This window comes from Mixophyes fleayi, chromosome 5 (assembly GCF_038048845.1).
Source record: "Mixophyes fleayi isolate aMixFle1 chromosome 5, aMixFle1.hap1, whole genome shotgun sequence".
Classification (NCBI taxonomy): domain Eukaryota; kingdom Metazoa; phylum Chordata; class Amphibia; order Anura; family Limnodynastidae; genus Mixophyes; species Mixophyes fleayi.
This window is the reverse complement of record NC_134406.1, coordinates 120,872,949-120,888,166: the sequence shown is the minus strand read 5'-3', so window position 1 is coordinate 120,888,166 and position 15,218 is coordinate 120,872,949. Positions and strand designations below refer to the sequence as shown.

Here is a 15,218-nt window from a genome sequence, read left to right as displayed (position 1 = left end):
ACCATTAAAACTGTAAAATAAATAAAGGACATCACACGGAATTTGTAGCCAAGTAAAGAGTTATTTATTTAACCCAATAAACGACTGTATGGGGAGGGAAGAACACTGTAGGCAGATCGGCTAAGGCCGCACCCTTGTCATTTGACTTTAAATGGGGGCAATAATCCCAGGCATTCCAGAACCTGAACCCTTCTGAGCTAATCGTAACGCAACCACAAGACCAACCTCAGGGGCGGTACATGTGTGGAGACGTGCCCCACAGCAGAAGAGGGTGCAGTGAAGAGGGCGAAAATGGAAGCCAAAGAGAAAGAAGGGATGAAAACTACACTTACCGATCTGACGATTCTGCACAGGTAAGCTCATGTCTTCTGTTGCAGGACCCAGTAGCAGTGGGCAGGTGAGCCAATCAGGGCCGGAAAAGTAAGCCAATCATGGCTTATCTCCAGCAATTTGAAATTTTGCGCCATGGCAAGTCAATTAAGGCTCGCCACATTACCCCGCAACGTTGTGGCTATATAATCCGCTGGGCAACGCTATTTTATTTTATCAATAAATCTTTATTGAGAAATTTTTGCAAGGATATGGGGTGCAGAAAATAAGAAGGGAGGCAAACAATTAAAAATGGAGGCAGAAGGGAGACATGGGGAATCTGCTCGCGTGGGAAGGGTGGAAGTTGCTCAATGAGTATAACAGCACATCAAACTCCACAGATATTAATATTCAAAGAAGAGAAAATATTGGCAATCCTTTGTAGAGAGAGTAAACATGACATTGCACAACGCGGAAATATAAACCTTCTGAGGAACAGCACAAAAAAATCTACTAGTCATCCCGGGGAAAGTCCGACTAGGCTAGGAGCGAGTGAGTGGAAGGGGATACTCTAGATGCTACAGCTCCCTCTGTGGTATATGCGTTCCACTGGAATGACTTCATGATGGGGGCTATGACCCAGGAGATAGCGGTCATGTTTAGGGACAGAAATGGAAGATAGAAGATAGAGGTGGAGTAGCGTCAATCTGGGTCCATATCAACGGAACCCCTCAAAACGGTGGAAATTAAATTAGAAAAACCTCTTAGTGGCTGTATGATGGGGCATGACCAAAAGACATGAAATATATCAACTGTTGTATTGATGCCAACAAGATTTCGTTTGGGAGGGCCAAATAACATGAAGCCTGGCCGGGGTGAGGTATAATCTGTAAACAAGTTTAACGTGCATCTCAGTGTGATTAATACACTTACATATAGGGTGTGAAGTAGTATAGTTTCCCACTGCTGGGGGGGGAGAGGTTAAGATGGAGGCTCGACTCCTCCATCTAGTTTGGGACGGGGTCTTTGGGGGTACAATGAGAGATTGGAGATACTGATACCAGAAAGTTATTCTCCCCCTGTTAGGGCCTTTTGTCAGTCTTGGAGGCCGAGCTTATCCAGTGGTGAATTTGGCCGTACTTAAACATGTCTTTAGTAGGGATATTAAAACACACCTCTATAAGGGGAAAGGAGAGGAAATGGTCTTGAGCATAAAGATCTTTAAGAAGGGTCAGTCCCTTAGAATTCCATGTGGTGAGATTGCACTGGGGGATAAGTTTAGAATGGGTCTGAAGGAAGATATTATAAGTGAGTAATGATAGTTCAGTATGTTGGTTCATTAATCTAGCCCAAATCAGCAGAGCACATAAGATGGAGAGGAGGCAACAGCAGGGAGGTAGTCGAGCATTTCTAGGGGTCCACAGCAAGTCTACTAAGAGAAAGGTTGAGCAGGAGCCCCGTTCCATATACAACCACGGCTTAGCATTGGGGGGGAGGGACCAATCTCTGAGGTAGGTTAAGATGCATGCCTCTTGGTAGAGAGCTAGATTGAGGAGTGCCAACCCCCTGCTGCTTATAAAGTGTCATACGGTGGTAAGCCAGAAGGGGGCGTTTTTGTTTCTATACATATGATGTGTTCAGCTTGTAGAGGCGGTCCATATAATGTTTGGGTACAACATAAGGGATAGTACGAAAGAGATACATTAATTTTAGAAGAAGCATCATCTTAAAGGTAGCAATACAGCCCAACCAGAGGACCCCGTAGTTGATCCAGCTCTTGGTCAATAATGTAAGATGCTGAAGTATATGGGCAAAATTGGCTTCAAATATGTTAGCAATAGTAAGGATACTTTGAATACCTCGGTAGGGTAAGTATTTCTGTGCCCACACAAAGGGGAATGTCTGCTGCAAAGATGCAAGGGAGGAGGAAGGGATGTTAACAGGCAATGCTTCTAATTTGCTAATATTCAATTTATAGAAAGAAGCAGCACTATATTGTTCTAGGATAAGCTGCATAGCAACCAACGAGGTCCTCAGGCTGGTAACAAATAGAAACACATCATCTGCAAACAAACACAATTTATGGAAGGATGAGTAGAAAGTGATCCCTGAGATGTCAGGAGCAGATTGTATTGTTTGGGCCAAAGGTTTAATAGTGAGGACAAACATAAAGGGGGATCCTGGCTGTTGGACTCTGATACAGGGATAATATTGAGTGGAGAATGGTACCTGGGAGGCCAAACTTAAGACCTTTCACACATATAGCAGTGGAGCCTGTCAAAGTCTTTCTCCGCGTTAAGGGAGAGCAGGACCAACTCATCTGGGGTGGATTGTCCAAAGTCCAACACATTCAAGATGTGTCTATTATTGTTGGACGCCTGACGACCAGGTATGAAGCCTACCCGGTCCGAATTAATGAGGTGAGGGAGAAATGGATTTAATCAGGTAGCGAGGAGTTTGGTGAATATCTTCAGGTCAGTATTAAGCAAAGCTATAGGTTTATAAATTTTACCCTCTTTGGGATTGTGATGATCTGTGCTTCAAGCATTTCTGCCGAGAAGCTACTTCCATTCATCACGCTGTTATCTAATGAGTTAAGGAGAGAGCAAGTGTTTCCGGGTAGGTGGTATAGAAGGTGTTAATGTATATATCTATTTATTTTGAACTGCTTCCACTTCCTGTTGGGAGAAGGAGAGATTTAGGTCTGTCAGGCTATTGCTATCCAGAGTGGGGAGATTTAGATGAGTCAGGAAAGCAGCAATTGAGTCTGGAGTGGGATGGGGAAAAGCAGAAAATGGCAACCATGGCAGGGTGCCCTTGAAAAGGCTAGGAGCTACCCTGCCACAAGAAGATGAAGGAAGAAGCCCCCTCTAGAAAAAAGGGAGAAGACATCGGGATTAAGCCAAATAAGTATCAACTGCGGGGAGCCCTTGTACGGGCTAAGAGCCGACCCCTCCAAGAAGACAGGGGAGAGCCGGGCGCTGAAGAAGAGAAGCGGCACCAGGGGCAAGTTGAGCGTCCTGCGCCGTGCATGTAAGAATACTAATCCTGTAGGTGGAGCACAGGGCCCTTGGGCTAAAGTCGGGCACTAGGCCTGTTGGCAAGTAGGGGGGCACAGGGCCCCGGGCCAGTTAAGGATTGAAGGGCGTTAATCCCATTAGCGTTAGTGGGCATCAGGCCCTGTAGTTTAGATTGGGCACAAGGCCCATAGTTAGTATATTTGAGGCATAAGGCCCTCAGTAGTCTGGGCATAAGGCCCATTAGTCTTAGAGCCCAAGGCCCAGTAGTTAGTGGGCACAGGGCCTACAGGCAGTAAGGGATTGGGCATAAGTCCCAATATTCTTTGTGCACAAGGCTGAGCAGGTAGTGGGCATAAGGCCCTTAGTCAGTTATAGGGCACAAGACCCTTAATAGTTGAGTGCAAGGCCCATCGCTAGGTAGGGAGCAAGGCCCACAACTAGCTGGGCACCAGGCCAAATGCTCCTTTGTAGTGTGACGCTAGTGCCTTGACAGTGGTTTAGGGGGTGCTAGGCCCTATGTTGTTAAGAGGACATTAGGGCCTGCTAGTTTGAGAGGATCCCAGGTCCTAGTTGGCTTAGGGGGGTGCTAAGCCCTGGTTAGCATAAGAAGGCGCTAGGCCCTTGCATCTGGTCCCTTCTGAGTGTAGTGGTAGGCTGAGGGTGGCATACTTGGCCCCTCTACTGGATCCAGAAGGGCACCCAAAGTCCTGAGCCCCAGAGAAGTGGGGCTTCAGGTGGCAGGTGTAAGCCTGCAGAATGGCTGCATAACAGGAGATACAGGAGGCCCAGGACAGGTGAGCAGCTGCCGGATCGGTCCACTCCCAGAGTAGAAGAAATGACCATTGGTGAGGGGATCGATGGCAGGTAACACACCAAACTGTTAATGTTGTTTGTATATAACCTGTCTGTTTTTGGTATCTCTCCCCTGTAAAAACCAAAGGGCTGGTTCCAGCTCCGGCGGACGCACTGGCATGCACAGATGCGGGGTGTGGTTCCCAAAGTGTTGTTGAAAATAGCACGGTGTGTCTTGTAGTGATCTCTCAGGATCGGGTGAGTAGCTGGAGTGTCAGGCAGGGGATTGCCATTTGACCCCTATACGCCCTTTACACTTGCACTGAGCCTAAGCCAATTCTTTGAAGGAAACAGGTTCCAAATGCCTCAATACAAGTAATGAGCACCCCACCAACCTTACCTTGCAACTGTACAGTGTTCTCCTGCAAAACCAAAGGCCGTAGGGCTGTGACACTATTCACAGAGCTCGGACACCATGGGGCATCACACACCATCGGGTCTGCAACAGAAACAAACATAGAGATGGGAAGAGCACTTCCCCCACCACAGGCAAGCACCAAAGGAAAGCGAACTGTAGAGCCAGTAAACAGAAATGGGAGGAAGGGCAGCTTTTCCTGTATCCAAGAAACCAAGTTCACTCCCACACGGAACTTTATAAACTTTCTCTTAAGCCTTCCCCTAATGACACCCACATTGGGCATACCCAAACCTTTCATTGTTTTGTTAACTCTTAGTGAGGTCCAAACTAGTTATGAACACAAACTTCAGCTTTTAATTTCCATCAGGCTTATTCCATAACTCAGTTATAAATCCAGCAGAAAATGTCTTTTCAGACTACATGTAATATAGTCCATCAGAACAAATGAATCCACTGTAGGTAAAATAATAGACATAGTCTGTAGATTGTAGGTGACAGGTGGGTGAGTTTATGTGGGTGAACCCATCCTGTCACACAAGTAAAGTCAGAATTTACCATTAATGTATAGGAGAGGCTGCATATTACTGAGTTGGCTAATGTACATGAAATATAGGGATATCGACAATGTCCGCTGCAATCTTTTCACTCCACTGCAGCAGGTTGCCAGGTTAAGAATATAGTGCTTCTCGAACTAAGCAGACACAGTTTGAGTGACATCATTTGAGACTTGCTCTTCAGGAAAACATTGTGTGGTTTGGTTTTGATCTGAATGAGATCTGATCAGGACACTGTCCTAAAGCTGTGAGAGGAGCTGCAGCTGTCTGAAATGTAGTGGGGGAGATAATACTTTACTATTTAACAGGGCCTGATCAACCACTAGGCTGACCATGCTGCAGCCTGGGGCGCTGGGTCCCGGGGGGCGCGGCACTGTGGGTAATTTTTTTTTTTTAATTTTTTAATTTTATTTATTTATTAATTTTTTTTCTTCATTCATTTTTTTTTTCGGGGTGGGGGGGGGGGGGCGCTGCGGGGGGGTGGAGGGCTCGATGATCAAAAGCATTGGTGGTCAGTGGTTAGCAACACACAGCCAATCGCCAGGCTGCCTGTTGCTGTGCAGCAGTCAGGAAGCAGGACGTCTTCACTTCCTATCTGCTGATCTGAGGAGAGGAGCGACGCTGGCACAACTACAGGTAAGTGAAGGGGGGAACTGCCCTGCATATCTATAGGGAGGGGGGGAACTGCCCTGCATATCTATAGGGAGGTGGGGGGAAACTGCCCTGCATATCTATAGGGAGGGGGGGAACTGCCCTGTATATCTATAGGGAGGGGGGGAACTGCCCTGCATATCTATAGGGAGGGGGGGGGAACTGCCCTGTATATCTATAGGGAGGGGGGGAACTGCCCTGCATATCTATAGGGAGGGGGGGGAACTGCCCTGCATATCTATAGGGAGGGGGGGAACTGCCCTGTATATCTATAGGGAGGGGGGGAACTGCCCTGCATATCTATAGGGAGGGGGGGAACTGCCCTGCATATCTATAGGGAGGGGGGGGGAACTGCCCTGCATATCTATAGGAAGGGGGGGAACTACCCTGCATATCTATAGGGAGGGGGGGAACTACCCTGCATATCTATAGGGAGGGGGGGAACTACGCTGCATATCTATAGAGGGGGGGGGAACTACCCTGCATATCTATAGGGAGGGGGGGACTACCCTGCATATCTATAGGGAGGGAGAGGGGGGACTGTCATGCATATGTATAGGGAGGGAGAGGGGGACTGTCATACAAATCTATAGGGTGGGAGGGGGGCTGCCATGAAAATCTATAGGGAGGTAGAGAGGTTGATATGTATGAAGGAGGGCAGAGGAGGGGGGCTGATATATGTGACTGGGGGAGTTTTGATGTGACGGGGGGGGGGATAGCTAGCTAGCAGAGTGGAGGTAAGGAAAATAGCTGCAAGGGGGATGGATGTAGGGTGGGAGGTAAAGAAAATGGCTGCAACAGGGGTTAAGGAAAATGGCTGTGGGGGGGGTTGTGGTTAAGGAAAATGGCTGCAGGGGGTATTTAAAAAATAGAGCAGCTTTGGGGGGCAGAATCTCATGATTGTGTGGTGGTCACATGGGTGGTCTCAGCAATCACTAGAATACTAAATATTAGTGAGATGGGGCTGGTAGAGGTTTGTATTTGATTGACAACAAATATTCAGATATTGCTTACATATGCCTGTCCAATGGGGTACTTTTAGCTGGCCATAATGGAGTGTTTTGTTTTAACTAAAGGGCCTAATCATTCAGGGTTTGCATTATAATACATTTTTGCATTTTCAAAAAAGGACGCCAACTTTCCAGAAGCCAGCGAGAGGATAACAAAGTTGCAAGAGAGAAGAGCAAGGACAGGTAAGAGACAATGGCACAATCTGTCTAAATTTGAATGCTGGAGAATACACCTGAACATTCATATTCAGGAGTGTTCCTATACACCGATATATTCGGAGGAGGGAGGGGGGGGGGCGCTGCGGCCGTATTAGCCTAGGGCAGCCAGAACCCTTAATCAGGCCCTGCTATTTAATAATGGAAAGTCATGTTAGCAATTTTGGGATCTAGTGGTCCTTTAAATTTATACAAAACATTATATATAATTTAGCTTACTCAAAATTCTTATATGTTTTTAGATGTGGCTTGTGTACAGAAGTAGCGCACAAAAAGATTAGTTTTTTATTAGCTGAATGAAATTACCTTTGTTTTTCCAGCTCTAAGTGTATTTATAGACTATAAAGACTAAAAATACTAATTTAGAAATACAGTACAGGAATGGTGAATCAAAAACATAACTTAAAGATTGTTTTGATGGAACTTCTTACCTGTGTGAAACAACTACTAACACATATCACAGACTCACAGCATGTGCAGGAAAAAAGTTGATGCACTCACCACTTTGAAAGTACTTCATAGTGTATTTCACAGATTTTTTTATGTACTTTCCTACTGTCAAGTGCACTTATACCTTGTTATTATTGATTTAACGTGTCTCAAATAAATAGCCTATGTGTATTTTCAAGTTAAGGAACTATTAAAATGGTAAGTAGATATATGGTCCAAGAACAAACATACTCAGTTTAGTTTAAAATATTTATTTCCTTTAATGGTGTGATATTTATGCACACAGGACACAGCATCAAAGCAAAGTACATTACTAGGGTAAGAGAAAGCAAGATAGGGCTGAAGGATTACTTGCATTGGTGGGATGTACCACTTTTAGGAGTATTTGAGTCAGTGGCGGATCCAGGGGCTTGCTGCCGACAGCTGCACACTGTGCAGGTCCGTCCAGCAGTGACAGTGTGCTGCCCGACTGCTCTGATTGTGTTTTAAACACAATCAGAGCAGCCGGGCAGCACACTGTCACTGCCGAGCGGACCTGCACATACTGTGCAGCCGCCGGCAGCCTTAGATATCGGAAAGGGGCGGGGCCTAAATCGCCCCCCCCCCCCCCCCTATATCGCCCGGGGTATAGAAATTTCCTAGATCCGCCCCTGATTTGAGTTAAACAGTGTTGGACTGGGACATGAAGAGAACACCAGGAGAATGTAATAGCAGGGGCCCATGAAATAGCATGTGCTTGCAATGGCAGAATGCTGAAGGAGCAAGGCCAGCCATAAAATACAAGCCACTAGAGGCGGCATGGCCTGCCCACTGAATAAAGTTTATTTTTTTCAAATCACTGAATAAGTCATCACGTCAGCCAGGCAGCAGAGGATTTGAAAACAACAACACAAGTGTAGGGGCAGCACAGTGGCTAAGTGGGTAGCAATTCTGCCTTACAGCACTGGGGTCATGAGTTCAAATCCCATTCATGGCCTTATCTGTGTGGAGTTTGTATGCTCTCCCTGTGTTTTGCGTGGGTTTCCTCCGGGTGCTCCGGTTTCCTCCAACACTCCAAAAACATACTAGTAGGTTAATTGGCTGCTATCAAAATTGACCCTAGTCTCTCTCTCTGTCTGTGTGTGTATGTTAGGGAATTTAGACTGTAAGCTCCAATAGTGCAGGGACTGAAGTGAATGAGTTTTCTGTACAGCGCTGCAGAATTAGTGGCGCTATATAAATGGTAATGATGAAGTGTAAGTAGCGGCACAGCGCTGGAGAGCTACAGTGGTGTCCATATAATTAACAAGTTCCAAAAGAAAAAGAATATTCTATTCAATTAAATATGTTAAAAAAGCATTTTATATAAGTAAATTACCTATATTTTAAATATATGTTGAACCCGAAAGTCTACATGCACGTGCCTAGAAAAAAGTGAATGGAATCTCCTCTCTCTCTCTCTCTTCTGTCTTCTCCCTTCTGTCATCCCTCTTCTGCAGTACTGCTATGAAAGTGGTGCAGAGAGGCCAGCCTGATAGGGAAGAATGGTGGCAGGTGATGTACAGCAGCAGATGTCAGTCATAAGTGAGGAGAAATGTGTTGGCAGGGCCAGTGACTGCATGGGGTTATTGGCTGCGGTGACCAGTGTGGCAGCATGGAGGTGAAGTGTGGGTTTTGGGGGTGTCTAGCAGCTAGGGGGGAGTGTGGCAGATGGAGTGTCTTGACGCAGGGTAGGGGGAGTATGTCAGAAGGGGTGTCTTGAAGCAGAGAAGGGGGAGTGTAGGAGATGGGATGCATGGAAGCAAGTAAAGGGGAGTGTGGCAGATGGGATGTCAGGCAGCAATGAATAGGGACTGTGGCAGATTGGGTGCCTGGAGTCTGGGAAGGGGTAGTGTGGCAGGTGGTGCCTGGAAGCCGGGAGGGGACACACCACTCTCAACAGTATATTAACTATTTACATAGGTACACATAGTATATTAACCTTTTACATACACACCATTCTCAACTATAAATCTGTCCCCACATTTTAAATTTACCTCCCCCCTCCAATGCAACATGTTTTTTTATGCTTTGCTCTCCTTAATGATTCAGGCCCACGGAGTATATTAAATTAATAATCACACTTACCTGATGTCGAGAAGTTGTAGCTCTCTGCTTCCTGGAAGTCTTTCTAATCCATTCATTCCTTCTGAGGAGAAGGAATGAATGGATTAAAGGAGAAGGGAAAGAGTGGTGACAGGGGCTGCAGTGCATGGGTCATGTAGCTCTGTCCCTACCTGCAGCAACAAGGAATGGGAGGAAAGTTCCTCCTTCTTTCAGGCCTGCCCTTATAGGATCAATCTGGGAAGACATACATTTAAACATATATGGTGTTCCATCTACACATTACTGCATGAGACCAATGCAGAATGCATTCAAGACAGGGACTTTTTATTGTTTAACTTTTTATTAATATTTTTGATCTTTGTTTTTTTTTTTACATATTATCATCAATAATTTTTATTGAAAAATTTTGCTAATATATGGGGTACAGAAAATAATAAGGAAGTCAAACGGGGGGGAGAGGACACAGGGGTATTTGCTCAATGAGTATTGCAATATAGATGAAACTGCAGGTTATATAGATACAGAAAAAAATTGCAAAACATTGTAAAGAGAAAGAACATATCGGTGTGCAATGTGTTAATATAAACATTCATAGGGACATCGCAACGGGGGCCATTAGTCATCTCGGCGAGGGGGGGGGTGTTCCGGTAAAGCTAAAGGCACATGAGTAGGAGGGGGGGGGAGAGCTTCCTCTAGTTTCTCCAGCCCCCTCTGTGCTGTATACATGTCACTTGAATCCCTTCATGACAGGGGTCAAAACAGAAGTAGAGTAGGGAAATCCCTATTGATTCCATTTCAAAGCTGTGCTGGATTTTGGAGATAATTCTAGGCTGGGTAGTAGGGGCAGCAGCCTTCCAATTTTGGGCTATCACTGCTCTGGTACTGGTCAGGATATGACATAGGAGATATTGGTCATGCTTGGGGACAGTGGTTGGGTAAAGGTGGAGCAACGCCATGACCGGGTCCATATCAATGAGTTTTTTTTACATTTTAGTTATCTTTTTTTCTTTGTGGAACATAGCAATGTATTAACAATGGGTGACCAAGGAACTAACTCAAAGGCTTTCTTGTAATGCTGAAATCAGATGCTTTCAATGACACGCACATTGTCTTCGAGCAAATCTTGGTCAGCTGTTTATTGACAGTGGGTATGGAATGGTTAATAAAGGAAGTGGAATGCCAAAATCATTTGGAGTGTTAAGCTGGGTCCGATATTGTATTAGCGTGTACACTTCCACAAACTTTTTTTATTGTACCAAAGCACATCTTGTCATTTTCTTTGAATTTATCATCATCAACATTTATTTATATAGCACCAGCAGATTCTGTAGAGCTTTACAATTGGGAACAAACAGTAATAAAACAATACTGGGTAACACATACATACGTAGAGGTAAGAGGTCCTGCTTGCAAGCTAATAATCTATGGGACAATGGTTGAATACACAGGTGGGGAGCGCATTTTTAGTGCGGAATATTCCGACACCGAGAAGTCCTCCAAATAAAAAATGAATCTGTAAAAAAATGACGTCAAGAAAAGCAGACTTACCTGTATACCGAAGTTGCAGCTGACCGCAAGTGAGTCCAACTACTGAGGTGTATATCAGGAGCCTTTAACGTCAGTGGAACTTCGATTCCTTTTAATTTAAAGCAGCAATGTAAACTCCGCAGGTTAAGTGTTGAAACACTTAACCAAACATAAATTAAAAGGAATAGAAGTCCACTGACGTTAAAGGCTCCTGACAGACACCTCAGTAGTCGGACTCACTTGCGTTCAGCATCCTGCGCCAATCGGACAGCTGCAACTTCGGTATACAGGTTAGACTGTTTTTCTTGACATCGTTTTTTTTACAGATTCGTCTTTTAATTGGAGGACTTCTCAGTGTCGTTATTGTGGTAATCGTAAAAACGATTACCACCGTGATACACAAGGGTAAGTGCTACATCATACTGAATATTTGTCCATCTAGAATGCAAAGGTTACAAAGTATTTAGTGGGCTGTATGCTTAGTCACACAATTATGTTGGTCAGAAGGTTGTTGACTTGTGTTAGCTGTGTAGAGGGTGGTAATAGGGTAACCTAGGGAGATTAAGAGGGTGGTAGAGGAATATCATAAGCTTGTCTGAAGAGGTGGGTTTTCAGAGAACGCTTGAAAGTTTGAAGACTAGAGGAACGTCTTGTGGTGCGAGTGAATTCCATAAAGTGGGTGCAGCCCGAAAAAGTCTTTTAACCGAGAATGGGAGGAAGTGATGAGAGTGGAAGAGAGGGACGCAAATATTGTGCAGAAATGAAGTGTCGAGGTGGGAGATATTTTGAGACAAAAGAGGAGATGTATGCCGGTGCCATTTTGTTGATGGCCTTGTTTGTTAGTGAAAGAATTTTAGATTGGATTCGTTGAAAAGCAGACAGCCAATGTAGAGACTGATAGAGTGACTCAGCAGATGTAAAACAATTTGCAAGGAAAATCAATCTAGCCACTGCGTGCAAAATAGATTGTAGGAGCTCAAGTCTGATTTTGGGAAGACCAGTAACGAGGAAATTACAATAGTGGGAGATGAGTGCCTGAATTAAAGTTTTTGCAGTGTCTTGTGTGAGATATGTACGTATTATGGAAATGTTTTTTAGATGTATGCAACATGATCTAAATATAGAGTTGATGTGGGGAACAAAGTATAGTTGAGAGTCAAGGATTACACCTAGGCAGTGGGCTTGCGGGGTGGAATTTATGGTCATGTTATCAACAGAAATAGAAATGTCAGGAGTAAGCTTCTATTGTTGGTGGAAATATTATTAATTCTGTTTTTAAAGATTGAGTTTGAGTTGACAAGAGGACATCCAAGATGAAATGGCAGAAAGACAGTGAGTAACGCAAGACAACACAGATGATAAGAGATCAGGAGAGGATAGACTAGATAGATTTGTGTATCATCCACATAGAGATGATACTGAAATCCAAAGAAGCTTATTAGTTTTCCTAGAGAAGTGGTGTAGATAGAAAATAGCAGAGGACCTAGCACTGAGCCTTGTGGTACTCCAACTGATAAAGAAAATGGAGTGGAGGTTGTTCCAGAGAAATCAAATGCAGCAGAGAGATCCAGGAGAATTAGATTTGAGTAATCAACTTTAGTTTTACTTGTGATCAGATCATTGACAACGTTGGTCAGTGCAGTCTCTATGGAGTGTTGAGACCAAAATTCTGATTGAAGAGGATCCAATAGGTTGTTTGCATAAAGGAAAAGTGTGAGGCAAGTGTAGGCAATTTGCTTGAGAAGTTTGGAGGGGCATGGGAGCTGATAGATGGGTGTAACGGACTTACCTTATCCCCGCCGCTCCATCCGGAAGCCGCACTTCCGCATCCAGGACCATGTGACCGCACCCGGAGGCGGTCACATGACCACATCTCAGAGGCGGGGATTTTGAATCCCCTTCAGCATAAACACCTCACTCTGGCACTCGCTGAGTTTCAGAGCAACACTTACCTGTTCCTGGCTCCTGTTCTTCGTGGATTGCAGTGTCTTCCAGTTTTCAGTGTCTACCTGTGTGCTGATCTCTGCCTGTTTGACTTCTCTGGTTCTCCTACCCCTGTGTACCGACCCGGCTTGCTGACCATTCTCCTATTCTTGTGACCCGTGTACCGAACCTGGCTTGTTGACTCCGAATTGCCTTCTGATTCTGCCTGACTCCATTCCTGTGTACCGAACCGGCTTGTTGACTCCGCTACCTCCGCTTCACTCCACTGTACTACATCTTGGGGCGAACCTGGGGACCGCGACCTGCGACTCCTGGCAGCGAAGCCCACCCCGCCTTGCGGCGGTTCTTGGAGAACACCGGGGAGATCGTTAGACTCCGCACCTCAGGTAAGCCAGCGCTAATCAAGATTAGTAATATAGTATCCAGAATCTGTTACAGTTTGCTCTGACCATGGATACCTGTCACGGGCACTAGGAGTCTTTGCCCAGGATATCACCAGATGATGTTCTTACCAGAGTAATATAGCTGGTACTATGGTCCTCTGGTAGCAGGGTGACAACGGAACAGAAGAATCAGCAGATGGTGAGAGAATGCTCAAGGAAAGTCTATGACTAGCAGCAACTGGTAATGACTTAGATGTATGAACACGAGGAACCAGATGGACAAGTAAACGTGAGGAGAGTCAGTGGTCTGCGTACAGCAAGTTGTACCACTGCTATAGTGAGGAGGAATGTCCAGGAGTAGAGAGGAGGTAGTGAAAGTCAGTGGTCTGCGTATAGCAAGTTGTACCACTGTCTATAGTGAAGGAATGGGTTCCAGGTGCAAGTAGGTAACGGGGAAGTCAGTGGTCTGCGTACAGCAAGTTGTACCACTGCTTATGTGAGAGGATACTTGAAACTGGTGCCAATGGGAAACAGGAGTCAGTGGTCTGCGTTCAGCAAGTTGTACCACTGCTATATATATGTGAGGAGGGGCACGAGGAGATGCATGGAATACAGAGGATACACGGGTGACACACGGAACTTGATCCCACGATGATAACCACAATACATTAATAACTGAAAAGCGCTGCTTGAAGTATACAAAGTCACTATAGAGATCCAGGTAATAGGAAACAAAGTCAATAGTAACAATAGCTTCAGTAGATGGAAGACTCCGGAGATGAACACAACACAGTCCAGACGGATATATGCAATACAATAGCAAAGTCAATAGAAAGTATGCATACCGCGCTTCAGGAGAGCAGGCTGTCAAAGAGAAGTGCAGGGATACCTGAACGGAGGAGAGACCACTGGAGGATGGAAGCGGTAATCAGGTTGGTGCAGCGCACGAAAGGTAACCAGTAATCAAAGGAGCAATACTCAGGAAGCAGTAGTAAGTAAAACTGGAAACATGATGAACACGGGAGAGTTGAGGCTGTCTGGTATCCGGCAGTAGTAGCGGAGGCAGCGGAGGGGAGACACGCTGAACACAGGAGAGTAGAGACGGTCTGGAATCCGGCAGCAGTAGCAGATAGGAATCAGTGGAGAGCTGACACGATGAACACAGGAGAGTTGAGACGGTCTGGAACCCGGCAGTAGTAACGGAGGCAGCGGAGAGCAGACACGCTGAACACAGGAAAGTTGAGGCGGTCTGGAATCCGGCAGCAGTAGCAGATAGGAATCAGCTGAGTGCAGACACGATGAACACAGTAGAGTTGAGACGGTCTGAGATCCGACAGCAGTAGCAGATAGGAATCGGCTAAGTGCATACACGATGAACACAGGAGAGTTAAAGTGGTCTGGAAACCACAATCGTAGTAGACAGGAATCAGCTGGAGCTGAATACACGAGGAAACACAGGAACACCTTCAGAGGCTCATGGGGAATGAGACTCCAAGATCAGGCAACTAGGTAATGATCACAGGTGGTTTAAATAGGGAGGGTTGCCTGATCATCCAATTAATTAAAAGCAACAGGTACTGAAGGTTTCATAAGGGCTGCACATGCGCAGACCCTCAGGATGGCGGACGGCCACGGTTCCTGAACACAGGAGAAATGGCACTCACAGTCTGGTGAGTGACAATACCACAGCTAAGATCTGTTGGAGCATTTAGTAGGAAGGATGGATAAGCAAGAAGCTAACCAAGAGCAACTTTTAAAATTCCTCAATAGTTTATCCACTCGGTTGGATGTTGTCCAGAACACCCTAGTGGCTGGTGGATCACCCGGGCCGGCAGTGGCTCCTGTACCTCAGGCCGCAG

General features: G+C 45.6%; 1 protein-coding gene and 1 long non-coding RNA gene across 25 annotated transcripts in view; both read left to right on the top strand.

Annotated features, from left to right (window-relative positions):
• LOC142158631 (poly(rC)-binding protein 3-like) overlaps positions 1–15,218 on the top strand; it is a 1,531,228-nt gene that overhangs the window by 1,447,663 nt on the left and 68,347 nt on the right. The gene's annotated exons all lie outside the window — the stretch shown is intronic.
• LOC142158633 (uncharacterized) lies at positions 2,044–12,801 on the top strand. Its single transcript, XR_012692824.1, has 3 exons — positions 2,044–2,932; positions 11,558–11,854; positions 12,014–12,801. It is a non-coding gene; the product is annotated as an uncharacterized LOC142158633 (long non-coding RNA).